Below are 16,720 nucleotides of genomic sequence, written 5' to 3' on the forward strand. Positions count from 1 at the left end.
CTCTAGTTCAATGGCTCCATAAGGTCTCACATTTTTTACAAGAAATGGTCCTGACCACTTTTATTTTAGCTTTCCAGGGAATAGCCTCAACTTGGAGTTGAACAATAACACTGATTGGCCAGGATAAAATTCTCTTTTGAGAATTTTCTTGTCATGATAAGCTTTCATCTTTTCCTTGTAGAGCTTAGAGGACTCATAAGCGCTGAGTCTCATTTCTTCCAATTCTTGCAGCTGTAATTTTCTTTTTTCTCCTGCTGCCTCATCATCATGAACACCAGCTAAAGCCTTTTTTAAAGGGTTTACTTTTGTCACTTGCTTCCTAGCTGATAAAAAAGTTTCATTTATCACATCCACTTTGAAACATTGTTGTTTGTCTTTAGTGTGTTGCATTGCCTCGAATACAGTAAAGTTGACTTCATCATCCTACACTCTGACCTTCAGTTTGCCATCATCAACATCAATAATGACCTTGGATGTTTTCATGAAAGGTCTTCCCAGTATCAGAGGGACTTCAATGTCTTCCTCAATATCCATCACAACAAAATCGACTGGGAATATGAATTTGTCAACTTTAACTAAAACATCCTCTACCACTCCATATGGATACTTCAAAGATCTGTCAGCTAATTGCAATGTCATCCTTGTAGGCTTTACTTCTAGATCTCCTATTCTTCGTAGCATAGATAGAGGCATCAAATTTATACTTGCACCCAAGTCAAGCAATGCTTTATCTACTAGCAATGTTCCAATTGTGACTGGAATTGTGAAGCTCCCAAGGTCTTTGGATTTCTGAGGTAATGATTTCTGGATTATAGCACTGCACCCTGCTTCCAGCTCCACTATCTCTTCAGAAAATTTTCTTTTCTTTGTTAGAAGCTCTTTCATAAATTTTGCATAAGTTGGCATCTGCTCCATAGCATCCAAAAAAGGAATATTAATCTGCAGTCGCTTGAAAATATCCATGAACCTTGCAAACTGCCTCTCTTTGTCCTTTTTGGAAGGGTTTTGAGGGTATGGAAGGTTTTTCAACTGGGGTACCTGTTTCTCACCCTTCTCCCTCTTTTTCTCCTTATTTTTATTTTTTCTTCTTTTTCTTCTCTTCTATTTACAAACTCTCTTTTATTTTTTTCTTCCTCTCTCTCACACTCATTTTTTCTTTCTCTCTCTCTGGTTCCTCCAACACCTCCTCCTCTACAACCAGGTTATCTCCAATCCCTCTTCCCACAATCTTACCACTTCTGGTAGTAATTGAATTACAGTGCTCCTTCGGATTAGTCTGAGTGTTGGCTGAAAATTGACCTGCTTGCTGATCTGATAATTGTTTTGCCAACTGACCAACTTGTGTTTCACGATTCCTGATTGAAGCTTCTATATTTTTCTGATTGGTCAAAGAAGCTTGCATAAACTTTTCTAAAGTATCCTCCAGTTTAGTTGTTCTGTCATGCACAGAAGGATACTGTTGTTACTACTGTTGGTAAGGAGGTTGTCTGTTTGAAAGACCAGCATCTTGCTTCCATCCAAAATTCTGATTTGGATTGTTTCTCCACCCCTGTGAAAAGTTGTTATTGTTGGAGAAATTTCCTGGTCTTCCTTGGTTTCTCACATATTGAACTTCTCCTTGTGAGCTACTCTGATAAGAACAATGACCATTTGGATGATCTCCTCCACAAAAGTCACATCTCATGGGTTGGTGACTGGGAGAAGTTTGCACAACTTGCAACTGCTCTGGAAATTTAGACATTTGCTTCGTCAATGCTTCAATCTGTTGAGTCAGAATTTTATTCTAAGCTAAGATCGCATCTTTAGTACTAAGATCAAGCACTCCCTTCCTTTGAACAGTTTGCCTATTATGCTGAGCTTGATGATCTGTGGATGTTAATGCCTCAATGATTCTTGTTGCTTGCTCCGCATCTACACTCATCATTGTTCCACCTGCTGCTGCATCTAATATCATCTTGGTGTCAGGCCTCAGACCATTACAGAATATGTTCAGATGAGCAATATCCTCAAATCCGTGATTTGGGCATTTCCTCAATAAGGAATTGAACCGCTCCCACGCTTCACAGAATGGCTCATCTGGTCCTTGCCTAAACGTTGAAATATCAGCTTTGGCTTTGATGTAGCGAGATGGTGGAAAGAATCTGTTCAAGAATTTCTCCTCAACATCCTTCCAACTGTTCAAACTCTGATTTGGATGTGACTTAAGCCATTCCTTTGCTTTACCTGCCAAAGAAAAAGGAAACAAACGCATGTATACATGCTCAAGATCTCCTTCTTGAAAGCCCATGGTTCCTATCAATTCATAGAATGTAGAGAGATGAGTGTATGGATCTTCATTATCCATTCCAGTGAATTGATGAGAACTGATCAAGCTGAGGAAAGCTGGCTTCATCTCCAAAGTTTTGGTGGTGGATGGTATTGCTATGTTAGAAAAATATCTCGGCCCTTGTTGCATAGCATAGTCTCCAAGTGTCTTTCTGGCTGGAGCTGGTCTTTGATTCTCCATGTTTTCTGATTGAGATGTGATGGAAGTATTGGAAGATTTTTCCCTTGTCTTTCCTTGCTTCTTTTTGCTTTTGCCTCTTTTCCTTCTAACTGTCTTTTCTATCTCCGGGTCAAATGCTAATCGATCTTTAGGAACCTGACCTCTTAAGAGCATAAATCAAACAGCTCAAGCAAGGATTAGTACAAAAGGAAAATTTACTAAGCTATCTAATAAAGAAAAAATATACACAAAGCTGGATGAGATAACTAAAAATTTCAAAAGAACACCGTTCCCCTGCAACGACGCCAAAAATACTTGTTGATCTCTTGGCAAGCATACCAAAAGTCAACTGTAGTATAATGATTTTTTAGTAAGAGTGTCGAACCCACGAGGAACGAAGTCAGTGAAAATTAATAATTATCTCGATTAGCATATGTACAAATATTTTAATTTGATTTGACATTAACTATTGCATAAAATTAATACAGTAAAAGCGGAAAAGTTTAGAAAAATACAATAAAAGAAACTGGAATTGAATTTCATTTATCTCCCTTGTCTGTAATCTGGATGAATATAATATATAACATCTAAAAATACTAATATTGATGCACACTCAAAAATCATTTATACCAATCCCTCGCGTATAAAATTCATAAGATTAGTTCCCTGAATATTGATTCCTCACATATTCAACAAACTATCCAGCATTAGGATCAAGTGTTAAAAGCAATTGATATATTGAGATCTATTCCTAGCATCACAGTATATCAAGTATCATTGTTCAAATCAGATTTTCAGAAATACTTTCCAGTCAGATCTAAAAATCAAAATCAAAACATCTATTGATCAGATAGAAGTAAGCATTAAGAGCAGAACAATAATACCAATATTGAGTAAAATAGAAATGCTATATATAAATATCACCATATTACATCCAAGTTTGAGTAGACTACATTCAATCCCAAGGAAAGAGATTAGCCACTCATGGTAGCTATCAAAATCCTAAGAGCTAAAGAAGAAGAAGAAGAAAATGTGAACTCTGTAGCTCGTGGTGACAGCTCCAGCAAGTCTGCAGTTTTTCTCCCAAATTCTCCAGCTCCTTTCACTTTCTGATGCAGTGAGAATATATACCCACGAAGTCTCGCTCAAGCTACCTAAGTCTCGCTTGAGCGAGACAACATTCTTCATCCCAAAGAAAGCCTCTCGCTTGGGCGAGATGTGCTGAAGCCAACATCTCGCTTAGGCGAGCAAGAGTACTTCAAGCTGAAGAAAGGATCTCGCTTAGGTGAGATTGGCAGCATCTGAACTCGCTTGGGCGAGTATGGCGGCAAGGGAGGGTCTCCACTGCACGAAAGCTCGCTTAAGCGAGCTCCTGTGTCGCTTAAGCGAAAATGGCAGCAGTGGTTTTAGCTTAAGCGAGCATGCTTAAAATTGAGCGACCTTGACAACATTTCTTCCCTATTTTCTTCCTTTCTTGCTTTCTCCTTTGCTCCTCCTAAGTTCTTTCCTTTCTCTACTCTATTGTACCTGAAATTTACCAAAACAGGGATCAAGTGACTTCTTTTTAACAAAAACTTGGAAGCTCATTCTGTTCTAGATTTAGGGAGAATTAATCATGATATAAATACAAATTAAGAACATAAGTGCCCTCATTTCATATGAAAATTACTCATTTTTGGCACTTATCACTTATGCAATTGAAAACTTGAAATTGAAAGTCAAACTTTTTTATGGGAAAAATGGTAAACAATAAATCAAAACATTAAAAATAATAAAATGTTAGACCTAAAGTCTATTTTATTCACTAAAATTGATAATGCACCATTTGAATATAATCACACAAAAAGAAAGACGTGTAATCAATGTTGTGAGAGGAAAATACCTTGGAGATATGTGTGAATTTTGTAAACCTAGAACAAGTCGAACAATCAGAAAAGAGGGGGAAGAAAATAATATATATATATATATATATATATATTATGTATGTGTGTCTATTAGGTTACCTAATAAATTATGGATACTTTAGTACTTTAAATAGGGACATGATGAGGACGATATGTGTATTGACACGAGTATGGGAACATGGATGGGGAGAGTATGTATGTACCTATCCCCGTTCTCATACCCAATCAATGTAGAACTCATTCGTTAAAGTAGGGATGAGTTGGAACAATACCCACAAGACAGGTTCAGACAATACCCACAAGACAAGTTCAGACAATATCCACAAAATTAGTTTATTTGTCATCTTTATTCACCACACACATATAATCCTACTCCTTTACTTGTTAGTGAAATGCACCATCACCCCATGAACTACCTCATCAGCCTTCTATTTATTCACCCTTAAATCCAACTACCATTTTTTACCAAATAACTATACTACCCAAAGAGAGTGTGAACTCAAAAAGTCATCTAGGATCAGGTGTCCACTATCATACTTGGCTAATTAAATTTGTGAAACTTTCCACTTGTGAAAAAAATCAATCTTCTTCAAGTATACTTTTTTCTTTCTTAAATTCACCTATCCTTTTCATATATCTCCTTCAAGTCATTATTTTACTTTTTCCTTATTATCAACCCAAAATCTTTAAAGAGGCTTTTGAATTCCCTTATTGGATTAATACTATGAATGCTGAAATATTGGCTATTGATGCTAAAAAAATCATGGGTCTTGATCGAGTTTCCTATTTCAACAATTCCCACTAGAAATAAATGAGTATTCAAAATAAAGAGACGTGATAATGGCATTGTTGAGCATTATAAAGAGCACTTAGTGACAAAATGATATATGCAAGTTGACAAGCTTAATTATCTAGAAACATTTTTCCCTATTGCTAAGATTACAATTGTGAAAACTCTTATTTTTATTTCTTCTTTAAAAGGATTATTTTTACACCAATTAGATGTGAGTAACTCCTATTACGAAATTGGCAAGTGTACCAAATTGCACAAGTAATACAATGGACAAGTCCATATATCGTATCCCACAAGGACTAATGTGGTCTAAATTAATTGGTTAGTTACTGATAAATGATGATAATAACTAAGCGTTTGTGGGTTAAAGGAAAAATACATGTATAATATAAAAATATGAGATAAAAGCTTCACAGGGATTGGGTTTCACGATTCCATTGAAAGAAAAAACACCAAACAATATTCCTCTAATTTCTACTCTAGCATTCATACCTTAGGTAACAAACCCTAATGTCTTTGTGACAAGTCTAAACTTTAATAAGAACCCTGATGTCTTAGACCTTTCCTTATTAAGAGTTCGCATTAATGATCAAAATTCTAATGTTGTGAATGACCAATGATGTACTGTATGTCTAAATCCACAATCAATTAGTAGTTTATTCTAGTCTAGGTTGTAATATCATGTCCAATGATTAGAAACCCAAAAACATGCAATCAATAATTTTATGCAGTTAAAGCAAGAATTACATTGATTTATGAAATTCATAGAGAATTAAGAATACATCACATCCAACCCCATTGAATGAGGGAGTTAGCTACTCCTAAGCATATTGAAGACTAAGAATGCCCTTCTACCTTCAAGTGTAAAGATATCAATGGGATTTTCCCTCTCTTCCTCAAAAGGGCTTTTCCCTGAAAGGGGTGTTTATTTCCCAGGAGGGTTGTTTTTCACCTTTGTCAAGCCGCTTATTTATAGATTTTTCAAAGTGGGCTGGGCTTGCAACTTTGTACTTGATCTTTTAATATCTTTGATATATATATATATATATATATATATAGTTTAATCTTTTGAAACTCAATGTCTTTGAGATATTCTTCAAATATTCTAACTTGTAATTTGAGTAACTAACTTTGTGGATATTTGATACTATTGATAATATTTGACTATTCAATATTCCACTTATTATGTTGATAATCTTCCTAAATATTTGAGATTTTCACTTATTTGCACAATATAATCCACACATTTATCTTTTTCACTTTTATTGAAAAACAAAACTAAAATATCAAATAAAATCCAAAAATAAAAACATGATAATGTTAATTATCAGTTCCTCAAGGTGTATATAAGTATCATTCTAATCAAGTGTGCAAGCTCACCAAAAGCTTACACGAGTTTAAGCATGCAGGTGGACGTTGGTATGAAGATTTACAACCTTGTTATTATCTTATGGTGCCCAAAGAGTCATTAGATATTTAATGACTTCTCCAAGAAGAGGTTAATTTTTCCAAGGTCATCATCATTGCAAATTTTTTGTTATTATGATGTAGATTGGGAAGGTTGTATAGACATTTGAAGATCCATCTCAAGCTGGTGCTTATTCCTTGGTTCATCTTTTATTTCCCAGTGGACCAAAAAGTGAAGTACAATACCTAAGTTTTCATTAAAGGCAAAATACCATGTTTTATCTTTTGCTACTTATGAATGACAATGCATTATTATCTATTCCAAGATTTGCAAATGGAATGTTCCAGACCACCAATACTATGTTGTGAAAAATAAAGTGCTTTTCATATCGCAACAAATATAGTCTTCCATGAATGTACCAAGCACCATGACACAAATTTCATTTAGTGTGAGAGAAGTCACAAATTTGATTTATGTGACTCTTACAATTTCTTCATACAAACCAGATACTAGATTTCTTTACTAAGCCCTTCTCACCAAATCCTTTTTATGTGCTCTTGGCTAAGTTGGGGTTGCTTGACATTTCCCATATCCAGCTTACGATGGGGTTTTTCATGATTCATCAAATCATAATTCTTTAACATGTATCACTACCACCACATGAGGAACTTGTTATATGGTTATAGAAATCAACCACATTGCCTATTCTAGTTTATTACATTTCTTTTCTTTTTCTATTCAAAAGAAACATATTGTATTGAAATTAGAAATGAGAATTCACAGACTCTTGTTCTTAGTAAAATTCTTTTACCATTTTCAATTCACCAAATTATCGGTTTGTGCATGAAATTCAACTCCAAATTCAACATTGTGTACTTCAATATGTTAATTTTGGAGTGCATGTGCAATTGATCCTCATGATTAAAAGCATACAACAAAAGCAACATTTGAGAAGTTGAAATAGACTAACAATATTTGTTAGTCGCACTAGCATAAAATTTGCATTGTTAAAATAATTTTTTAGAAATGTCAAATATAAGCTATGATACCAAATGATGAGTCACTAATCTTGTGCAAGATTGTTTCCAATAATTTCCACTAAAAGATTGATAAAACAGAAAGGAATTAGAGATGAAGAAACTCCAATCTACCTTAATTGACACCACAATCAAGAGAAATATTATGAGTCAAGGAATATTTGCCACTTTGAATTAGAAATTGATGAAATAAATAAGAGTTCTCATGATGAACTTAGAGAAAAGTATCACTCATGAAAATGATGCAAATTTTGAAATGATTAATTTTGAATAAAAGAAGACTTATATACTATGTACACTATCTCATGGGCCCAATCACTAATAGGTCCTATCTACAAACCTCTTATAAACTACTTTCTAAAATGTCTCTGATTGAAAGAATTATAGAAAAAAAATATAAGGCTTAATATAAACCCAATAAAAAATTAAGAAACAATTACAAGGTCCAATAATAGCCCAAAACCAAAAATACAAAAATTTTATCCTAGCTTGAAGCTTTTTTGTGTTCCTTTAGTATATCATATCCATGATGTTATTACATAAACTACATAAGAATAAGCACCATGTGAAAATGTATAAAATAAACAAGAAGGGAGATGAATTGTGTATTTAAGTTTTTTTAGAATTTTTGCAAGATTAACGTCTTACGAAAGTAGTCACAACAAATAGATACAATTGTAAGTTTGTAAACACACTGTCATAATAATTTTGTAAATCTTGTTTAAAAAAACTCTCCTTCTTTAGGTACTTTAATAACATGCTAAAAATAATAATAAGATAAATAAGTATTTATTCTAGATATTTTTAAATTGGTTCGTCCTAAAGACGATACATCCAATTTGATAGAGCAAAAGGCTAATGTACTATTATTTTGACTAAGTGATGAAAAAAATTAAGTATAAAACATAGTCATGTTTCATCTAGTTAAGTCCAGGTCATGTAAGATGCAACTGCTTAATCTAACAAAATATATGATATTGTGTAGTCTTTGTCTACATTTGATAAAGCATGAACAACATAGACGAGACATCCATACATTTAAGCAACATAGTTCAAAATAGATAATGAAAAACGCAAGTTCTTTGTTTGACAAATGATATGATAATGTGCAATCTTAGTTTAAGGTCTAGGGTTTAGACAATATGTACATAAGCTAACCTCATACTACACAAAAACATATAAATGTTTATTCTATGTTTTAGGAAATGTTTGTTACTTTAGTTTGCCAAAGAGAACAATATGCAAAGTACAAGTCCAATCAAATGATCTCTTGGATAAATTCCTAAATTTAATTTTCTTCAACAACTCCTTAACACTAGCTTTGTCAACTTCGAAAGACTATTTGCTTTATATGACTTTATTTTTAGATAAATTCAAGCTAAAACACATTGTCCAAGAATATATAAAATCCAATTATTGGGATAATGCACAAAAGAAGAAAAGAGAATTTAATATTACAAGGAGCGCATTTAATGCATCTTTCACAATCAAGATAATTAGTTGTAAGAAGGACATTTAGAAAGTGTAAGTTGCTCAACTCCATAAACTGATTTACGAAAATAACTTTCTTGAGAGCCTATATAAAGACATTAAGGGACTATGTTGTGTAATGCTAACACTGCTCAATATTTTATGCTTATAAAAAGCTTAAAAGAGAACATTGTTCCTGTCCAATTAAAAAACTAGCAAAGAAAGCCTAAACCTTGAATATATAAATAGATAATATTTCTCCTACTAAATATTTATGATTTATGGATCACAAATTATATAACCTTTGTATCTTAGCCATGACTAGTTGTTATTCAAATAATATTTGGTTAAGCTAGAAGTGGTTTGTGAAAGAATACTTGATTAAGTTAGAAGTGGCTTGTAGAAAGAATACTTGAACGAGATCATCTAGAATGGTTGGAAGGAGTGGCAGATTATTGAAAGGGCAAAACAACATTTAATGTTAATAAATAATAAAACATAAAATCAAATATAATAAAGAATAAAAAAAATTATCAAGATATTTTTTATTTTCTCTCCCATTGTCTTTTGAGTTTCTCACATATTGTACTTATCTCTCATTCAAATATGTTTTCTTTTGTTTCTGAAGGAAAAAAGGAAGTTAGACACAAACTCATTATTTATGCTCTCATTTCTCATCTATTCTTTTCCATTCTTGAAGAAAAAAAGGTAATCATCTCTTATCTCACTTGATTGTGAAATATTATTTTAATAGTTATCATTATTTTTTATCTCATGAGCCTTTTATATATCCATTTTATATGAATATAGAAGAAAAAAATAATGTATTATATGTTTTTTCATAACCAGTTCTCGACATCAACAAGATTATGTCAGTGTGGAACGTCATTTTAGGGTGAATATACTTTTGTTACAATGGACAAGCAAATGCAATAATTAAATGATAAGATTAGTGAGCAAGCATTGGAACTCTAAGAAATGTTTTAGTTCCTAAGGATACTTATAAAGCTTTTAACATTGTGGGTATATGCACTCTTATGAGCAACATTTATCCTTTAGACTTTACTGAGCAAGAGAATATTAGTTTAAAATTTCAACTTCAACATTATTGTTGATATTCCTAATAATCCATATTTGAAGATTTTATCAATCATTCTTGAATTATGTCAACCTTTGGCCAGAATAGGAAATTTAAGGACATTTTACTTAATTGATCATTTAATTAATCTTATTTTAACTCTTCATGTTCCTACAATTACAATAGAAAGATAATTTTCTACAATGAACATTATCAAAACAAGACTATGAAATAAAAAGGAAGATGAATTTCTTGGTGATAATATGATTGTTTACATTGAAAAAGATATAACTGCAAATTTTAGTTTTTATTCAATTATTGATGAGTTCCAAAATCCAAAGGAATGAATGGCAATCCTTGAGATATGTGTTATTTCTTTTATAGTTATAGTTATACTAAATTATGTATTCATTTTTATTGTATTAGTGACTGTAATTAATATATAAATTTTGAGTGTATTACTTTGACTCCCAAAAAATATTGGTCAAGATTCGTCACTGGTTGGGAGTTGAAAGAATAATTGGTTGAGTCAATAGTAACTTTTGGAAAGAACACTTGGTTGATCTAGGAGTGACATGTAGAAAGAGTACTTAAGGAGTTAGCTAAGAGTGGCTACAATCCTAAAAAAAAACTCATGTATTACAACATTAGTTTGCTTAATGAAACTAAATTTGTTGATTGAGAATTGGATGAAAGTGTGCGTGGTTAGATCAACTGATATTAAGATATGTTATGTATTTATCTTTCTATTTATCTCTTTACATTTCATTTTATTATTATTTTCACTAACTTAGAAGGAGATTTGTGGTGAGAATACATGTCTAAAACTCTTCATAAAGTAAATTTGTTAAGTCACAGAATTGTGTTGCCATCAAATGTAAAAGCCACTAATTGATCACTTGTCATATAAAACTATTATTTGAGTACTCATCATCAGACGATATCCATGAAAAATTGTAAAATGAAATTAAAACACAATTAAATAAATATGGCACAATTGATGATGGTCGCGAGGGAGCATCCATTACCAGGCCTATTTATACTGGAATGATGGAATGGAAATGCACAACAAGTCTACATAATATTGGTTATTGTACATAATCAAGGAAAACGAAGAGTTACAAATCCTTAATGGAAGATTAGTCACAAGTTGAGTTTAATTAGATGTAACTCAACAACAAAGCCAAGTATATTCTAACTTATGCTTTATAAAAACAAAAATATGATAAGATTTGTAGGCTGAAATCAGCTAAGAGGATATGAGATTCCTTGGAGATTAATCATGAGAACTCATATCACCCATTTATTTTACTTTTAATACACTTAAATAACAAATATGAGACATGTTAAATTGACCAGTTTATACAATTGGAAGAGGTTAAGACGAACAATCTATCACTATAAGAAAATCCTTCATTAATAACTAATTTAAGTGGCTAAAAATTTTTATTGACTATAGTGACCAATTTAAATACCAATTTACAAAAAAAAAAATTATTGATTATTAAAATAGTTACTATTATGAATAAAAAATTGTAATTAGTTTCTAAATTGGTCTCTAAAATTTAGATACTAAGGTTTTGACTACCAAAATAATTAGTTTATAAATTTGTCAGTAAATATTAGCAGGTTTTGGCTACCAAAGGAATTAGTTTTAAAATTAGTCTCTAATTAATTAGTGACCAATTATAATTTTTTATTTTTAATAGTGGCTATTGTACTAACCAATAATTTTTTATTTTATAAATTGGCATACAAATTGGTCATTATAGTGACTAACATTTTGTGGTCACTAAAATTGATTTATTTAAAAGTTTTCTTGTAATGTATATTATCATCTATTCTTTTGATATGAAATAAAACTACAAGAAAATCATTAAATAACAATCTTTAAATTGGCCTATAGCATTAAATATTAAGGTTTCAGCTACCAAGGGATTAATGTCTAAATTAGTCTCTATTAGTCTCTAATTTAATTAGTGGTGGTGGTGGTTGCTTCAGTGCAAAGGAGTAGGTACTTGGGGTTTGACGAAGAAGGATGAATCTCTTGTAGTCTTTAGGATCATAGTGATACCTTTAGTTAGATTGTTAGTTGGTTTGAGCTTCTTGTGTTAAAAGCAGTCTTGATGGATATGTTAAAGTAAGGAAAAATAGTTAAAATTTTATTGTACTCTAGGGTAATGTGACATGTTTTTGTATATAACATGTTGAAAACATTTGACACTATATTTTAATATTATTTGCAGCTTCAAGAGCATGAAGATGATGAAGACAATGAAGAATATCTTTTAGATTAATGAAGTTACAATTACGTAGTAAAGAAACACTTCTACATCTGTAGTTTTTTGATTTTGTAGTTTTAGCTTTGATAAGTCTTTTTCCAATTCATGACAATTGTTTTAGTCATGTACTTTGAATTCTTATAATATTGAAATATATTTTTCAATTATATATAATTTGTCTATGATCATTTAAGTGTTATTTCCACTTAATGTTGTGTGGTCTTTTGCTATGTATTGTTGTGATTTGAGGACATATATTACAAATATTTCATCTCCCAGTATTGCATAAGCAATTTATAGAAAATTAAAAAAAAACTTTTTTCAAATAAAAACTAATTTAATAAGTGTGGCCTAAATCCAAAGGCAATGCATGGATTAGTGTAGTCCATAGTATAAAACAACAATTTCATAAATGTGGTCCAAAGCAAGTTAAAAATCGTGGTCATTCCAAAGATTTTAATCCACGGTTTTAAAAATGTGGTCATATAAAAAATCGTGGCTTATTATCTACTGCCACACACACCTAGTCACGACTGAAAAATCGTAACCTAAAGTTTTGACCATGATTTTTATGCTTTAGGCTACGGTTTTATGTTGTAGCCTAAAGTGATTTTGTTGTAGTGATATGATAATTATGTATATGATAATGTGATGTGTTGTAGACATAATTACTTTTAGGGAGGGAATATTATATTGAGAAAGTTATGTATTAAATATAAGATCTTGAAAGAAATATTTTAAATATATTCTACTAATATTAAACTCAAAGAAAAAAGCATCAAGTAGTGAGAAACAAAAGAGATCCTACGACCTGGTGTGCGAGGTGAAAAAGAGGTGATCTAGTATGTCACATGGATTCATCTCATCACAAGTGGATGTGTTCCTATTATGTAATTTTAATTATTGTATAAAAAAATATGACAGGTAACATATCTTAATCTAATTCAATGCATGGTATAGTATAGTCAAGTGTTTTTGTTGTCGATGTCAATGAATGATAACATAAAAGATAGTTAATGGGATAAAAGTTAAACATTTGATCATGATATATCTTAAATGAATGACTTAAATATATATATATATATATATATATATATATATATATATATATATATATATATATATATATATATATATATATATATATAAAAGAGTGTATGAATGAGATGAATTTTACAAATTGAGAAAATATATGTTTATGATTTTTAGGTATGCATGTGTGTAAGATTTTAAAACACAATCTTATTCGTTGTTGTGTGTTTGTATTGTGATTTAATTGTAATGATTGTGTTCTTAAACAAATGAGAAGGCTATGTAAGAATAAGTTGATGTATGTTTGATTATATTTCTTTTTAGTTATGTATGCAAATTACTATGAAGAGAAAATTAAATTACTTAAAATGTGAAGTATGTATGTGAATGTTATGTAATAAAAAACAAAAATTTTGATTAAATGACTAGCTTCAAGACACTACTTAGTTTTAATGTGATTAGCACAAGGAACATTTGTGTCCCTAATATTTGACTACTTAAAATGATCATTATCTCGATTTAAATGAGTTCTCTTAATTTTATTGAACTCTGTGTTTTCTTTTGTCTTAAGCAAATCTTCAACTTCACTTAAATAGAAGCTAAATTTGTGAAAAATAGTTGCGGGCACCATCACAAGATATATTATAAACGAAGCATATTCTAATTTTCTAAATTAAATTGAAGATCTCCTCAAAGTTTTAATTAATAAATTTCCATTTCGAAATTTGAATACATTTAATCATCAACCTAAGACAACTTGAACCATCAAAAACTAGTTATCTGAAGTAATCATTCTGTTCCATTAATAAACCTATAAACATATGTGTAAGTATTTCCTGTGTCTAAATCAAAATACTTCCCACGAAAAAGGTTTTAAATTTTTATCAGATTTTAGTTTAGTGATTGCACTACATAGTATATAATATTATTATGCTTATAGAACGACAACTAAATTTTTAAAAATGGATTAAATATGTTTTTGTCCCTCAAGTTTTAATGATATATGGAATTAGTTCTTCTTTAAAATTTTTGACCAATTTAGTCCTTCATCTTTAAATATACGTGAATTTAGTCCTTTTAATCAAATTGTGTTAAGTTGATCTGACTTTTCAAGTGCATTTTATGATAGTATTTGAATTGTTTATACTGTTTGACACATTTTTGCTTCAATGTTAACTTAAATATTATCATAAAACGTGTTTAAAATATCAAATAAACTTAACAAAATTTGGTAAGAATGACTAAATCCACGCATTTATAAAGATAAATGACTAAATTGGTATAAAATTTCAAAGAGAAACTAATTGCAAAATTCATTGAAACTTGAAAGACCAAAAATATATTTAACCTGTGTAACAAGTAATGGGCTGTTTAACTTACTGAGAAGTTTCACCTACAAAATCTAATTACTATAAACAAATTGTTTCAATGCATTTGCCCTGTTATCCAATGTATATAAAAAAAAGAAAAGAAAAGGAAAATCTAAATTATAACCACAAAATTAGAAACCAAAAATCTCTCATAAGCAATATAGTCTCGAGAAATCAAGTCATTTATGAATAAAATTGTCTATAATTGATTTTGGCTTGTGTTGCTTAAGAAATCACATAAAGGCAAATTAATGATTAATAGATAACAAACCAAACTTATCACAAACAATACAATGCAACCTCTCCTAATTGTCATTTCAATGCAATAATTCAACCTGTCAATCATTTTTATTTAAACTAATAATTCAATCAAAACCCTGCCCATAAATCATCATTTAGTTTATAAATCATTTAGAACTATTTTCTTTTATTCCAATCCAAAATCATGAAGCCACTGAGAAAAAAAAAACCTGTGGAGATATTTATATTTATTTTTTCAAGGCTATACACATGGTTCTGATGTATATATTGGTTTTCAATATATACAGTAAGCCAATGTTTTTTGCTAATATCAATTACTGACCCAAAAATTTCAAGGAATATAATTTAAGATAGGGAAAATGTAAATTTTTATCCATTTTGAAGTGAACTTGAGTACTAGAAAGAGAGCAAAAATTATTAAGAAACTAAATTGAAAGTTACATTGAACAGAAATAAAAAAGTTGAGTAATATATAAAAAAACAAGATCTATAAACATTTAAGTCTTAAAATTTTATGTTAGAATTGATATTATGTCTTTTATATAGACATCTCATATTTCAAAGATGATCTATCTTTCTATTTATTCTAATAAAAAGATTTCAATAATGTTATCAAAATAGTATTACTTATCTTAATTAGTGATGAAGTCCAACTCAAATTTTGGAAGAGATCCTTAGAAATTCAAATATGAGTGGAAAATCTCGTATTAATTAAAAATAAGAAAGTTAAAGTAGTATATTAGAAAAACAAAAGACATGAAAGTATCTAAGTTTTAAGATTTGATGTTGGAAGTGACATGATCAATCTCCCTAATTTATTCTAGCAAAAAAAATCCAACAACAAAAAAAAGAGTGGAAGTAATTCTTGTACAACCCTAAATGCACACTCCATGAACACTTTTCATTTTTTCTTGTCTCTTCTTACTAGTATCACATCATCGATCATTAATTACTTATCCCATTCTTTCTTCATGAAAAGTAGAGAGATTCGGAAATGCAATAAGTAATGCTATAGTAAAGTTAAGTAGAGAGAGATAAGAATAAAACAGACTAAAATCAGAAGAAGGAAGGAAAATAGATATGTAATTACGCACAAGATATAATAATGTCTTACTTCACATCAGAAAAAAGAAAAAACTTTAGATTAATAACGACAATTAAACATGAATGGCAATACTATGATAATTATAAAAGAATTGAAATTAAGTTGAGACATGTGTCCCCATATTGCTTAATATAAGTTCATCCTTAAGAGCTCAGAATGATCCTCAGTGGACACATTTTCTCGTAAAAGTCAAAGGATTCATCCTAACTGCTCCTAAAAGCATGTAATTGATTGATTGTTTCCTTCTTTGGCAAAAATTTTCATGAATTTGTCTGAAGAGATATGAGGAGAAACTAGAGTCACAAGTTTTAGACAGAAGTGACAGCTTCTTATCAAATGATCGAAAACACCCTCCCCACAAGAGAAAAAAAAAAGTAACCAATATAGCTCCATTCTTCAAATGACGAGGTTTAGTATCAAATCCTTGTCCCTTTGTCAGTAATTGAAAGATGAGTCTAGGATGAGTCTAAACCGTTGATTCAATCATGAAAATTA

The 16,720-nt window shown here is 30.6% G+C and overlaps 1 non-coding gene across 1 annotated transcript; it reads left to right on the plus strand.

Annotated features, from left to right (window-relative positions):
* Nucleotides 1-2,009: 2,009 nt before the first annotated feature.
* Nucleotides 2,010-2,116, plus strand: LOC114170905. Its single transcript, XR_003601259.1, has one exon. It is a non-coding gene; the product is annotated as a small nucleolar RNA R71 (small nucleolar RNA).
* The last annotated feature ends 14,604 nt before the right edge of the window (nt 2,117-16,720 follow it).

This window comes from Vigna unguiculata, chromosome 11, assembly GCF_004118075.2.
Source record: "Vigna unguiculata cultivar IT97K-499-35 chromosome 11, ASM411807v1, whole genome shotgun sequence".
Lineage (NCBI taxonomy): Eukaryota > Viridiplantae > Streptophyta > Magnoliopsida > Fabales > Fabaceae > Vigna > Vigna unguiculata.